Raw genomic sequence first — 14003 nt, 5'->3', positions numbered from 1 at the left:
TGGGTTAAGAAGGGGTGCACCGTTCCTGGAGGTACTGCAATACCAGGTCAATGCGTGGAGTGGACAGAGCAAGCTCTTTTTCCATCTCCCTGTTCTAAAAATCCATTTAATATATGGTCCCCAGATAGGGGACGTATCAGATATTAAACTGATAAGAACAGATACTACACTTGATCTTAGCCAAAAGGCCGAGAAGCGATAACCAGAATTGGTTTGGGCCTCGAGTGGCACCCTGGCCTATGCCGGACACATCTTAGGGAGAGAGAGCGAGAGGGAGACAAACCCACGCCTACACAAGACATTTTGTCACCCAAGCCAACCCTTGAAAAGGCTGCTTTGCAGAGCCAAAACAAGAAGAATGGTGCGTTTTGCAGCCGCCGCCCACTGCAATGAATCTGAATAACTCCTCCTTTAGGGCGCAAGCAACTCCCCTCCCCCTTGCAGTCTTTCCAATTCACGATACAAAAAGACGGACAGGACAGGTTGCCTGACTTTCCGTCACTGCCACCCTTTGCCATCCTTACCCGTAGAAAGCCCTTTCATCATCCCCAAACCCTAATCTTTTCCCTTTCCTTCCCAGCCCCCAAACCCTGCCCTCTGTACCTTTCTCACCACCCGCTTCCCTTCTCCTGTCATCCCCCTACCACCCGGGAAAAAAAGAGATTGCCCCCTCCTTCCACTAGCCCACCCTCCCACCCAAAGAACAACTTCTTCTGCGCAGCTTGTTTTCTAGGCAGCAGCGCTATTGTGATGTCATCGGGGGGCATTGTGACAAGCCGCCAGTGTTCCGTCTCTTCATGTTGTGCACAGTTCAAACGGAAAATACATCAACAGGCAGACTACAGAAAAGCTTACTATCAAAGGTTAGAGGGGGGCTTTCTCAGAGGGCTTTTTACAGTTTTTCTATTCCCAATTAGCCGTTTAAGTGTACTTATTGAAAGTAGTAATTCTTTCATAGGCCGCCCTTTCTTAGTATTTGACGTTCCTTATATTGCGGTATGAGGCTTCGCAGTAGGTTGCAAACATTCATCACCCATGACTTTCCCCAATTGAGCTCAGAAGCTCAATGTCTATCATGACCTCTCTTTTAGAATGTCCAAGAGCAAGCAAACTATTCCTCCAGGAGAGGGCGCCAACAGACTACTAAAGAGATCATCATTACTCAAAGAAAACCCCAAAAACCAATGCATGATAGGAATAAACAGGTAACTTTCTTTGGAGTGGAAGCGGAGAGATCGCACCAGATGCCAATTCTAGATGTTATCACACCTGTGGTCACTGCAGCAGCAGGTGAATCCACTTTGTCCAAAAGGGATCTATTCCATTCAATTGCAAATGATCTAGATAAGACAGAGAACTGCAGCACGGGGACATAGCCGAGTTGGTCAGGTTGAGTGGTGATGAGTTTGCTATTTGGATGAATAAAGAAAGTCAAAAGTGTGAAAGATAAAAAACAAAAGGAGGAAGTGTGAAAAGTGAATGGGCCAAATTGAGGTGCATATGAAGACGTATGCTTTCTTCCAATTCATTAAATCGGGCTAATATGAATCAGGTGAATTGAGTTCTGCTTTTGGAAACTGGGTTAAGAAGGGGTGCACCGTTCCTGGAGGTACTGCAATACCAGGTCAATGCGTGGAGTGGACAGAGCAAGCTCTTTTTCCATCTCCCTGTTCTAAAAATCCATTTAATATATGGTCCCCAGATAGGGGACGTATCAGATATTAAACTGATAAGAACAGATACTACACTTGATCTTAGCCAAAAGGCCGAGAAGCGATAACCAGAATTGGTTTGGGCCTCGAGTGGCACCCTGGCCTATGCCGGACACATCTTAGGGAGAGAGAGCGAGAGGGAGACAAACCCACGCCTACACAAGACATTTTGTCACCCAAGCCAACCCTTGAAAAGGCTGCTTTGCAGAGCCAAAACAAGAAGAATGGTGCGTTTTGCAGCCGCCGCCCACTGCAATGAATCTGAATAACTCCTCCTTTAGGGCGCAAGCAACTCCCCTCCCCCTTGCAGTCTTTCCAATTCACGATACAAAAAGACGGACAGGACAGGTTGCCTGACTTTCCGTCACTGCCACCCTTTGCCATCCTTACCCGTAGAAAGCCCTTTCATCATCCCCAAACCCTAATCTTTTCCCTTTCCTTCCCAGCCCCCAAACCCTGCCCTCTGTACCTTTCTCACCACCCGCTTCCCTTCTCCTGTCATCCCCCTACCACCCGGGAAAAAAAGAGATTGCCCCCTCCTTCCACTAGCCCACCCTCCCACCCAAAGAACAACTTCTTCTGCGCAGCTTGTTTTCTAGGCAGCAGCGCTATTGTGATGTCATCGGGGGGCATTGTGACAAGCCGCCAGTGTTCCGTCTCTTCATGTTGTGCACAGTTCAAACGGAAAATACATCAACAGGCAGACTACAGAAAAGCTTACTATCAAAGGTTAGAGGGGGGCTTTCTCAGAGGGCTTTTTACAGTTTTTCTATTCCCAATTAGCCGTTTAAGTGTACTTATTGAAAGTAGTAATTCTTTCATAGGCCGCCCTTTCTTAGTATTTGACGTTCCTTATATTGCGGTATGAGGCTTCGCAGTAGGTTGCAAACATTCATCACCCATGCTTTCCCCAATTGAGCTCAGAAGCTCAATGTCTATCATGACCTCTCTTTTAGAATGTCCAAGAGCAAGCAAACTATTCCTCCAGGAGAGGGCGCCAACAGACTACTAAAGAGATCATCATTACTCAAAGAAAACCCCAAAAACCAATGCATGATAGGAATAAACAGGTAACTTTCTTTGGAGTGGAAGCGGAGAGATCGCACCAGATGCCAATTCTAGATGTTATCACACCTGTGGTCACTGCAGCAGCAGGTGAATCCACTTTGTCCAAAAGGGATCTATTCCATTCAATTGCAAATGATCTAGATAAGACAGAGAACTGCAGCACGGGGACATAGCCGAGTTGGTCAGGTTGAGTGGTGATGAGTTTGCTATTTGGATGAATAAAGAAAGTCAAAAGTGTGAAAGATAAAAAACAAAAGGAGGAAGTGTGAAAAGTGAATGGGCCAAATTGAGGTGCATATGAAGACGTATGCTTTCTTCCAATTCATTAAATCGGGCTAATATGAATCAGGTGAATTGAGTTCTGCTTTTGGAAACTGGGTTAAGAAGGGGTGCACCGTTCCTGGAGGTACTGCAATACCAGGTCAATGCGTGGAGTGGACAGAGCAAGCTCTTTTTCCATCTCCCTGTTCTAAAAATCCATTTAATATATGGTCCCCAGATAGGGGACGTATCAGATATTAAACTGATAAGAACAGATACTACACTTGATCTTAGCCAAAAGGCCGAGAAGCGATAACCAGAATTGGTTTGGGCCTCGAGTGGCACCCTGGCCTATGCCGGACACATCTTAGGGAGAGAGAGCGAGAGGGAGACAAACCCACGCCTACACAAGACATTTTGTCACCCAAGCCAACCCTTGAAAAGGCTGCTTTGCAGAGCCAAAACAAGAAGAATGGTGCGTTTTGCAGCCGCCGCCCACTGCAATGAATCTGAATAACTCCTCCTTTAGGGCGCAAGCAACTCCCCTCCCCCTTGCAGTCTTTCCAATTCACGATACAAAAAGACGGACAGGACAGGTTGCCTGACTTTCCGTCACTGCCACCCTTTGCCATCCTTACCCGTAGAAAGCCCTTTCATCATCCCCAAACCCTAATCTTTTCCCTTTCCTTCCCAGCCCCCAAACCCTGCCCTCTGTACCTTTCTCACCACCGCCGCTTCCCTTCTCCTGTCATCCCCCTACCACCCGGGAAAAAAAGAGATTGCCCCCTCCTTCCACTAGCCCACCCTCCCACCCAAAGAACAACTTCTTCTGCGCAGCTTGTTTTCTAGGCAGCAGCGCTATTGTGATGTCATCGGGGGGCATTGTGACAAGCCGCCAGTGTTCCGTCTCTTCATGTTGTGCACAGTTCAAACGGAAAATACATCAACAGGCAGACTACAGAAAAGCTTACTATCAAAGGTTAGAGGGGGGCTTTCTCAGAGGGCTTTTTACAGTTTTTCTATTCCCAATTAGCCGTTTAAGTGTACTTATTGAAAGTAGTAATTCTTTCATAGGCCGCCCTTTCTTAGTATTTGACGTTCCTTATATTGCGGTATGAGGCTTCGCAGTAGGTTGCAAACATTCATCACCCATGACTTTCCCCAATTGAGCTCAGAAGCTCAATGTCTATCATGACCTCTCTTTTAGAATGTCCAAGAGCAAGCAAACTATTCCTCCAGGAGAGGGCGCCAACAGACTACTAAAGAGATCATCATTACTCAAAGAAAACCCCAAAAACCAATGCATGATAGGAATAAACAGGTAACTTTCTTTGGAGTGGAAGCGGAGAGATCGCACCAGATGCCAATTCTAGATGTTATCACACCTGTGGTCACTGCAGCAGCAGGTGAATCCACTTTGTCCAAAAGGGATCTATTCCATTCAATTGCAAATGATCTAGATAAGACAGAGAACTGCAGCACGGGGACATAGCCGAGTTGGTCAGGTTGAGTGGTGATGAGTTTGCTATTTGGATGAATAAAGAAAGTCAAAAGTGTGAAAGATAAAAAACAAAAGGAGGAAGTGTGAAAAGTGAATGGGCCAAATTGAGGTGCATATGAAGACGTATGCTTTCTTCCAATTCATTAAATCGGGCTAATATGAATCAGGTGAATTGAGTTCTGCTTTTGGAAACTGGGTTAAGAAGGGGTGCACCGTTCCTGGAGGTACTGCAATACCAGGTCAATGCGTGGAGTGGACAGAGCAAGCTCTTTTTCCATCTCCCTGTTCTAAAAATCCATTTAATATATGGTCCCCAGATAGGGGACGTATCAGATATTAAACTGATAAGAACAGATACTACACTTGATCTTAGCCAAAAGGCCGAGAAGCGATAACCAGAATTGGTTTGGGCCTCGAGTGGCACCCTGGCCTATGCCGGACACATCTTAGGGAGAGAGAGCGAGAGGGAGACAAACCCACGCCTACACAAGACATTTTGTCACCCAAGCCAACCCTTGAAAAGGCTGCTTTGCAGAGCCAAAACAAGAAGAATGGTGCGTTTTGCAGCCGCCGCCCACTGCAATGAATCTGAATAACTCCTCCTTTAGGGCGCAAGCAACTCCCCTCCCCCTTGCAGTCTTTCCAATTCACGATACAAAAAGACGGACAGGACAGGTTGCCTGACTTTCCGTCACTGCCACCCTTTGCCATCCTTACCCGTAGAAAGCCCTTTCATCATCCCCAAACCCTAATCTTTTCCCTTTCCTTCCCAGCCCCCAAACCCTGCCCTCTGTACCTTTCTCACCACCCGCTTCCCTTCTCCTGTCATCCCCCTACCACCCGGGAAAAAAAGAGATTGCCCCCTCCTTCCACTAGCCCACCCTCCCACCCAAAGAACAACTTCTTCTGCGCAGCTTGTTTTCTAGGCAGCAGCGCTATTGTGATGTCATCGGGGGGCATTGTGACAAGCCGCCAGTGTTCCGTCTCTTCATGTTGTGCACAGTTCAAACGGAAAATACATCAACAGGCAGACTACAGAAAAGCTTACTATCAAAGGTTAGAGGGGGGCTTTCTCAGAGGGCTTTTTACAGTTTTTCTATTCCCAATTAGCCGTTTAAGTGTACTTATTGAAAGTAGTAATTCTTTCATAGGCCGCCCTTTCTTAGTATTTGACGTTCCTTATATTGCGGTATGAGGCTTCGCAGTAGGTTGCAAACATTCATCACCCATGACTTTCCCCAATTGAGCTCAGAAGCTCAATGTCTATCATGACCTCTCTTTTAGAATGTCCAAGAGCAAGCAAACTATTCCTCCAGGAGAGGGCGCCAACAGACTACTAAAGAGATCATCATTACTCAAAGAAAACCCCAAAAACCAATGCATGATAGGAATAAACAGGTAACTTTCTTTGGAGTGGAAGCGGAGAGATCGCACCAGATGCCAATTCTAGATGTTATCACACCTGTGGTCACTGCAGCAGCAGGTGAATCCACTTTGTCCAAAAGGGATCTATTCCATTCAATTGCAAATGATCTAGATAAGACAGAGAACTGCAGCACGGGGACATAGCCGAGTTGGTCAGGTTGAGTGGTGATGAGTTTGCTATTTGGATGAATAAAGAAAGTCAAAAGTGTGAAAGATAAAAAACAAAAGGAGGAAGTGTGAAAAGTGAATGGGCCAAATTGAGGTGCATATGAAGACGTATGCTTTCTTCCAATTCATTAAATCGGGCTAATATGAATCAGGTGAATTGAGTTCTGCTTTTGGAAACTGGGTTAAGAAGGGGTGCACCGTTCCTGGAGGTACTGCAATACCAGGTCAATGCGTGGAGTGGACAGAGCAAGCTCTTTTTCCATCTCCCTGTTCTAAAAATCCATTTAATATATGGTCCCCAGATAGGGGACGTATCAGATATTAAACTGATAAGAACAGATACTACACTTGATCTTAGCCAAAAGGCCGAGAAGCGATAACCAGAATTGGTTTGGGCCTCGAGTGGCACCCTGGCCTATGCCGGACACATCTTAGGGAGAGAGAGCGAGAGGGAGACAAACCCACGCCTACACAAGACATTTTGTCACCCAAGCCAACCCTTGAAAAGGCTGCTTTGCAGAGCCAAAACAAGAAGAATGGTGCGTTTTGCAGCCGCCGCCCACTGCAATGAATCTGAATAACTCCTCCTTTAGGGCGCAAGCAACTCCCCTCCCCCTTGCAGTCTTTCCAATTCACGATACAAAAAGACGGACAGGACAGGTTGCCTGACTTTCCGTCACTGCCACCCTTTGCCATCCTTACCCGTAGAAAGCCCTTTCATCATCCCCAAACCCTAATCTTTTCCCTTTCCTTCCCAGCCCCCAAACCCTGCCCTCTGTACCTTTCTCACCACCCGCTTCCCTTCTCCTGTCATCCCCCTACCACCCGGGAAAAAAAGAGATTGCCCCCTCCTTCCACTAGCCCACCCTCCCACCCAAAGAACAACTTCTTCTGCGCAGCTTGTTTTCTAGGCAGCAGCGCTATTGTGATGTCATCGGGGGGCATTGTGACAAGCCGCCAGTGTTCCGTCTCTTCATGTTGTGCACAGTTCAAACGGAAAATACATCAACAGGCAGACTACAGAAAAGCTTACTATCAAAGGTTAGAGGGGGGCTTTCTCAGAGGGCTTTTTACAGTTTTTCTATTCCCAATTAGCCGTTTAAGTGTACTTATTGAAAGTAGTAATTCTTTCATAGGCCGCCCTTTCTTAGTATTTGACGTTCCTTATATTGCGGTATGAGGCTTCGCAGTAGGTTGCAAACATTCATCACCCATGACTTTCCCCAATTGAGCTCAGAAGCTCAATGTCTATCATGACCTCTCTTTTAGAATGTCCAAGAGCAAGCAAACTATTCCTCCAGGAGAGGGCGCCAACAGACTACTAAAGAGATCATCATTACTCAAAGAAAACCCCAAAAACCAATGCATGATAGGAATAAACAGGTAACTTTCTTTGGAGTGGAAGCGGAGAGATCGCACCAGATGCCAATTCTAGATGTTATCACACCTGTGGTCACTGCAGCAGCAGGTGAATCCACTTTGTCCAAAAGGGATCTATTCCATTCAATTGCAAATGATCTAGATAAGACAGAGAACTGCAGCACGGGGACATAGCCGAGTTGGTCAGGTTGAGTGGTGATGAGTTTGCTATTTGGATGAATAAAGAAAGTCAAAAGTGTGAAAGATAAAAAACAAAAGGAGGAAGTGTGAAAAGTGAATGGGCCAAATTGAGGTGCATATGAAGACGTATGCTTTCTTCCAATTCATTAAATCGGGCTAATATGAATCAGGTGAATTGAGTTCTGCTTTTGGAAACTGGGTTAAGAAGGGGTGCACCGTTCCTGGAGGTACTGCAATACCAGGTCAATGCGTGGAGTGGACAGAGCAAGCTCTTTTTCCATCTCCCTGTTCTAAAAATCCATTTAATATATGGTCCCCAGATAGGGGACGTATCAGATATTAAACTGATAAGAACAGATACTACACTTGATCTTAGCCAAAAGGCCGAGAAGCGATAACCAGAATTGGTTTGGGCCTCGAGTGGCACCCTGGCCTATGCCGGACACATCTTAGGGAGAGAGAGCGAGAGGGAGACAAACCCACGCCTACACAAGACATTTTGTCACCCAAGCCAACCCTTGAAAAGGCTGCTTTGCAGAGCCAAAACAAGAAGAATGGTGCGTTTTGCAGCCGCCGCCCACTGCAATGAATCTGAATAACTCCTCCTTTAGGGCGCAAGCAACTCCCCTCCCCCTTGCAGTCTTTCCAATTCACGATACAAAAAGACGGACAGGACAGGTTGCCTGACTTTCCGTCACTGCCACCCTTTGCCATCCTTACCCGTAGAAAGCCCTTTCATCATCCCCAAACCCTAATCTTTTCCCTTTCCTTCCCAGCCCCCAAACCCTGCCCTCTGTACCTTTCTCACCACCCGCTTCCCTTCTCCTGTCATCCCCCTACCACCCGGGAAAAAAAGAGATTGCCCCCTCCTTCCACTAGCCCACCCTCCCACCCAAAGAACAACTTCTTCTGCGCAGCTTGTTTTCTAGGCAGCAGCGCTATTGTGATGTCATCGGGGGGCATTGTGACAAGCCGCCAGTGTTCCGTCTCTTCATGTTGTGCACAGTTCAAACGGAAAATACATCAACAGGCAGACTACAGAAAAGCTTACTATCAAAGGTTAGAGGGGGGCTTTCTCAGAGGGCTTTTTACAGTTTTTCTATTCCCAATTAGCCGTTTAAGTGTACTTATTGAAAGTAGTAATTCTTTCATAGGCCGCCCTTTCTTAGTATTTGACGTTCCTTATATTGCGGTATGAGGCTTCGCAGTAGGTTGCAAACATTCATCACCCATGACTTTCCCCAATTGAGCTCAGAAGCTCAATGTCTATCATGACCTCTCTTTTAGAATGTCCAAGAGCAAGCAAACTATTCCTCCAGGAGAGGGCGCCAACAGACTACTAAAGAGATCATCATTACTCAAAGAAAACCCCAAAAACCAATGCATGATAGGAATAAACAGGTAACTTTCTTTGGAGTGGAAGCGGAGAGATCGCACCAGATGCCAATTCTAGATGTTATCACACCTGTGGTCACTGCAGCAGCAGGTGAATCCACTTTGTCCAAAAGGGATCTATTCCATTCAATTGCAAATGATCTAGATAAGACAGAGAACTGCAGCACGGGGACATAGCCGAGTTGGTCAGGTTGAGTGGTGATGAGTTTGCTATTTGGATGAATAAAGAAAGTCAAAAGTGTGAAAGATAAAAAACAAAAGGAGGAAGTGTGAAAAGTGAATGGGCCAAATTGAGGTGCATATGAAGACGTATGCTTTCTTCCAATTCATTAAATCGGGCTAATATGAATCAGGTGAATTGAGTTCTGCTTTTGGAAACTGGGTTAAGAAGGGGTGCACCGTTCCTGGAGGTACTGCAATACCAGGTCAATGCGTGGAGTGGACAGAGCAAGCTCTTTTTCCATCTCCCTGTTCTAAAAATCCATTTAATATATGGTCCCCAGATAGGGGACGTATCAGATATTAAACTGATAAGAACAGATACTACACTTGATCTTAGCCAAAAGGCCGAGAAGCGATAACCAGAATTGGTTTGGGCCTCGAGTGGCACCCTGGCCTATGCCGGACACATCTTAGGGAGAGAGAGCGAGAGGGAGACAAACCCACGCCTACACAAGACATTTTGTCACCCAAGCCAACCCTTGAAAAGGCTGCTTTGCAGAGCCAAAACAAGAAGAATGGTGCGTTTTGCAGCCGCCGCCCACTGCAATGAATCTGAATAACTCCTCCTTTAGGGCGCAAGCAACTCCCCTCCCCCTTGCAGTCTTTCCAATTCACGATACAAAAAGACGGACAGGACAGGTTGCCTGACTTTCCGTCACTGCCACCCTTTGCCATCCTTACCCGTAGAAAGCCCTTTCATCATCCCCAAACCCTAATCTTTTCCCTTTCCTTCCCAGCCCCCAAACCCTGCCCTCTGTACCTTTCTCACCACCCGCTTCCCTTCTCCTGTCATCCCCCTACCACCCGGGAAAAAAAGAGATTGCCCCCTCCTTCCACTAGCCCACCCTCCCACCCAAAGAACAACTTCTTCTGCGCAGCTTGTTTTCTAGGCAGCAGCGCTATTGTGATGTCATCGGGGGGCATTGTGACAAGCCGCCAGTGTTCCGTCTCTTCATGTTGTGCACAGTTCAAACGGAAAATACATCAACAGGCAGACTACAGAAAAGCTTACTATCAAAGGTTAGAGGGGGGCTTTCTCAGAGGGCTTTTTACAGTTTTTCTATTCCCAATTAGCCGTTTAAGTGTACTTATTGAAAGTAGTAATTCTTTCATAGGCCGCCCTTTCTTAGTATTTGACGTTCCTTATATTGCGGTATGAGGCTTCGCAGTAGGTTGCAAACATTCATCACCCATGACTTTCCCCAATTGAGCTCAGAAGCTCAATGTCTATCATGACCTCTCTTTTAGAATGTCCAAGAGCAAGCAAACTATTCCTCCAGGAGAGGGCGCCAACAGACTACTAAAGAGATCATCATTACTCAAAGAAAACCCCAAAAACCAATGCATGATAGGAATAAACAGGTAACTTTCTTTGGAGTGGAAGCGGAGAGATCGCACCAGATGCCAATTCTAGATGTTATCACACCTGTGGTCACTGCAGCAGCAGGTGAATCCACTTTGTCCAAAAGGGATCTATTCCATTCAATTGCAAATGATCTAGATAAGACAGAGAACTGCAGCACGGGGACATAGCCGAGTTGGTCAGGTTGAGTGGTGATGAGTTTGCTATTTGGATGAATAAAGAAAGTCAAAAGTGTGAAAGATAAAAAACAAAAGGAGGAAGTGTGAAAAGTGAATGGGCCAAATTGAGGTGCATATGAAGACGTATGCTTTCTTCCAATTCATTAAATCGGGCTAATATGAATCAGGTGAATTGAGTTCTGCTTTTGGAAACTGGGTTAAGAAGGGGTGCACCGTTCCTGGAGGTACTGCAATACCAGGTCAATGCGTGGAGTGGACAGAGCAAGCTCTTTTTCCATCTCCCTGTTCTAAAAATCCATTTAATATATGGTCCCCAGATAGGGGACGTATCAGATATTAAACTGATAAGAACAGATACTACACTTGATCTTAGCCAAAAGGCCGAGAAGCGATAACCAGAATTGGTTTGGGCCTCGAGTGGCACCCTGGCCTATGCCGGACACATCTTAGGGAGACGAGAGCGAGAGGGAGACAAACCCACGCCTACACAAGACATTTTGTCACCCAAGCCAACCCTTGAAAAGGCTGCTTTGCAGAGCCAAAACAAGAAGAATGGTGCGTTTTGCAGCCGCCGCCCACTGCAATGAATCTGAATAACTCCTCCTTTAGGGCGCAAGCAACTCCCCTCCCCCTTGCAGTCTTTCCAATTCACGATACAAAAAGACGGACAGGACAGGTTGCCTGACTTTCCGTCACTGCCACCCTTTGCCATCCTTACCCGTAGAAAGCCCTTTCATCATCCCCAAACCCTAATCTTTTCCCTTTCCTTCCCAGCCCCCAAACCCTGCCCTCTGTACCTTTCTCACCACCCGCTTCCCTTCTCCTGTCATCCCCCTACCACCCGGGAAAAAAAGAGATTGCCCCCTCCTTCCACTAGCCCACCCTCCCACCCAAAGAACAACTTCTTCTGCGCAGCTTGTTTTCTAGGCAGCAGCGCTATTGTGATGTCATCGGGGGGCATTGTGACAAGCCGCCAGTGTTCCGTCTCTTCATGTTGTGCACAGTTCAAACGGAAAATACATCAACAGGCAGACTACAGAAAAGCTTACTATCAAAGGTTAGAGGGGGCTTTCTCAGAGGGCTTTTTACAGTTTTTCTATTCCCAATTAGCCGTTTAAGTGTACTTATTGAAAGTAGTAATTCTTTCATAGGCCGCCCTTTCTTAGTATTTGACGTTCCTTATATTGCGGTATGAGGCTTCGCAGTAGGTTGCAAACATTCATCACCCATGACTTTCCCCAATTGAGCTCAGAAGCTCAATGTCTATCATGACCTCTCTTTTAGAATGTCCAAGAGCAAGCAAACTATTCCTCCAGGAGAGGGCGCCAACAGACTACTAAAGAGATCATCATTACTCAAAGAAAACCCCAAAAAACCAATGCATGATAGGAATAAACAGGTAACTTTCTTTGGAGTGGAAGCGGAGAGATCGCACCAGATGCCAATTCTAGATGTTATCACACCTGTGGTCACTTGCAGCAGCAGGTGAATCCACTTTGTCCAAAAGGGATCTATTCCATTCAATTGCAAATGATCTAGATAAGACAGAGAACTGCAGCACGGGGACATAGCCGAGTTGGTCAGGTTGAGTGGTGATGAGTTTGCTATTTGGATGAATAAAGAAAGTCAAAAGTGTGAAAGATAAAAAACAAAAGGAGGAAGTGTGAAAAGTGAATGGGCCAAATTGAGGTGCATATGAAGACGTATGCTTTCTTCCAATTCATTAAATCGGGCTAATATGAATCAGGTGAATTGAGTTCTGCTTTTGGAAACTGGGTTAAGAAGGGGTTGCACCGTTCCTGGAGGTACTGCAATACCAGGTCAATGCGTGGAGTGGACAGAGCAAGCTCTTTTTCCATCTCCCTGTTCTAAAAATCCATTTAATATATGGTCCCCAGATAGGGGACGTATCAGATATTAAACTGATAAGAACAGATACTACACTTGATCTTAGCCAAAAGGCCGAGAAGCGATAACCAGAATTGGTTTGGGCCTCGAGTGGCACCCTGGCCTATGCCGGACACATCTTAGGGAGAGAGAGCGAGAGGGAGACAAACCCACGCCTACACAAGACATTTTGTCACCCAAGCCAACCCTTGAAAAGGCTGCTTTGCAGAGCCAAAACAAGAAGAATGGTGCGTTTTGCAGCCGCCGCCCACTGCAATGAATCTGAATAACTCCTCCTTTAGGGCGCAAGCAACTCCCCTCCCCCTTGCAGTCTTTCCAATTCACGATACAAAAAGACGGACAGGACAGGTTGCCTGACTTTCCGTCACTGCCACCCTTTGCCATCCTTACCCGTAGAAAGCCCTTTCATCATCCCCAAACCCTAATCTTTTCCCTTTCCTTCCCAGCCCCCAAACCCTGCCCCTCTGTACCTTTCTCACCACCCCGCTTCCCTTCTCCTGTCATCCCCCTACCACCCGGGAAAAAAAGAGATTGCCCCCTCCTTCCACTAGCCCACCCTCCCACCCAAAGAACAACTTCTTCTGCGCAGCTTGTTTTCTAGGCAGCAGCGCTATTGTGATGTCATCGGGGGGCATTGTGACAAGCCGCCAGTGTTCCGTCTCTTCATGTTGTGCACAGTTCAAACGGAAAATACATCAACAGGCAGACTACAGAAAAGCTTACTATCAAAGGTTAGAGGGGGGCTTTCTCAGAGGGCTTTTTACAGTTTTTCTATTCCCAATTAGCCGTTTAAGTGTACTTATTGAAAGTAGTAATTCTTTCATAGGCCGCCCTTTCTTAGTATTTGACGTTCCTTATATTGCGGTATGAGGCTTCGCAGTAGGTTGCAAACATTCATCACCCATGACTGTCCCCAATTGAGCTCAGAAGCTCAATGTCTATCATGACCTCTCTTTTAGAATGTCCAAGAGCAAGCAAACTATTCCTCCAGGAGAGGGCGCCAACAGACTACTAAAGAGATCATCATTACTCAAAGAAAACCCCAAAAACCAATGCATGTTAGGAATAAACAGGTAACTTTCTTTGGAGTGGAAGCGGAGAGATCGCACCAGATGCCAATTCTAGATGTTATCACACCTGTGGTCACTGCAGCAGCAGGTGAATCCACTTTGTCCAAAAGGGATCTATTCCATTCAATTGCAAATGATCTAGATAAGACAGAGAACTGCAGCACGGGGACA

The 14003-nt window shown here is 46.4% G+C and overlaps 9 non-coding genes across 9 annotated transcripts; all 9 read right to left on the bottom strand.

Annotated features, from left to right (window-relative positions):
• Positions 1-9: 9 nt before the first annotated feature.
• LOC142274659 (U2 spliceosomal RNA) lies at positions 10-200 on the bottom strand. Its single transcript, XR_012738930.1, has one exon. It is a non-coding gene; the product is annotated as a U2 spliceosomal RNA (small nuclear RNA).
• A 1387-nt stretch (positions 201-1587) lies between these two features.
• Positions 1588-1778, bottom strand: LOC142274658 (U2 spliceosomal RNA). Its single transcript, XR_012738929.1, has one exon. It is a non-coding gene; the product is annotated as a U2 spliceosomal RNA (small nuclear RNA).
• Positions 1779-3164: 1386 nt separating this feature from the next.
• LOC142274657 (U2 spliceosomal RNA) lies at positions 3165-3355 on the bottom strand. The gene has a single exon (XR_012738928.1). It is a non-coding gene; the product is annotated as a U2 spliceosomal RNA (small nuclear RNA).
• A 1389-nt stretch (positions 3356-4744) lies between these two features.
• Positions 4745-4935, bottom strand: LOC142274696 (U2 spliceosomal RNA). Its single transcript, XR_012738962.1, has one exon. It is a non-coding gene; the product is annotated as a U2 spliceosomal RNA (small nuclear RNA).
• Positions 4936-6322: 1387 nt separating this feature from the next.
• On the bottom strand, positions 6323-6513 carry LOC142274692 (U2 spliceosomal RNA). Its single transcript, XR_012738960.1, has one exon. It is a non-coding gene; the product is annotated as a U2 spliceosomal RNA (small nuclear RNA).
• A 1387-nt stretch (positions 6514-7900) lies between these two features.
• LOC142274680 (U2 spliceosomal RNA) lies at positions 7901-8091 on the bottom strand. Its single transcript, XR_012738949.1, has one exon. It is a non-coding gene; the product is annotated as a U2 spliceosomal RNA (small nuclear RNA).
• A 1387-nt stretch (positions 8092-9478) lies between these two features.
• Positions 9479-9669, bottom strand: LOC142274668 (U2 spliceosomal RNA). The gene has a single exon (XR_012738938.1). It is a non-coding gene; the product is annotated as a U2 spliceosomal RNA (small nuclear RNA).
• A 1387-nt stretch (positions 9670-11056) lies between these two features.
• Positions 11057-11247, bottom strand: LOC142274656 (U2 spliceosomal RNA). The gene has a single exon (XR_012738927.1). It is a non-coding gene; the product is annotated as a U2 spliceosomal RNA (small nuclear RNA).
• A 1390-nt stretch (positions 11248-12637) lies between these two features.
• Positions 12638-12828, bottom strand: LOC142274688 (U2 spliceosomal RNA). Its single transcript, XR_012738956.1, has one exon. It is a non-coding gene; the product is annotated as a U2 spliceosomal RNA (small nuclear RNA).
• Between the last annotated feature and the right edge of the window lie 1175 nt (positions 12829-14003).

Source organism: Anomaloglossus baeobatrachus, unplaced genomic scaffold, assembly GCF_048569485.1.
Source record: "Anomaloglossus baeobatrachus isolate aAnoBae1 unplaced genomic scaffold, aAnoBae1.hap1 Scaffold_3769, whole genome shotgun sequence".
Lineage (NCBI taxonomy): Eukaryota > Metazoa > Chordata > Amphibia > Anura > Aromobatidae > Anomaloglossus > Anomaloglossus baeobatrachus.
The sequence above is the reverse complement of the archived record's forward strand: the minus strand, read 5'-3'. Positions and strand labels throughout refer to the sequence as shown.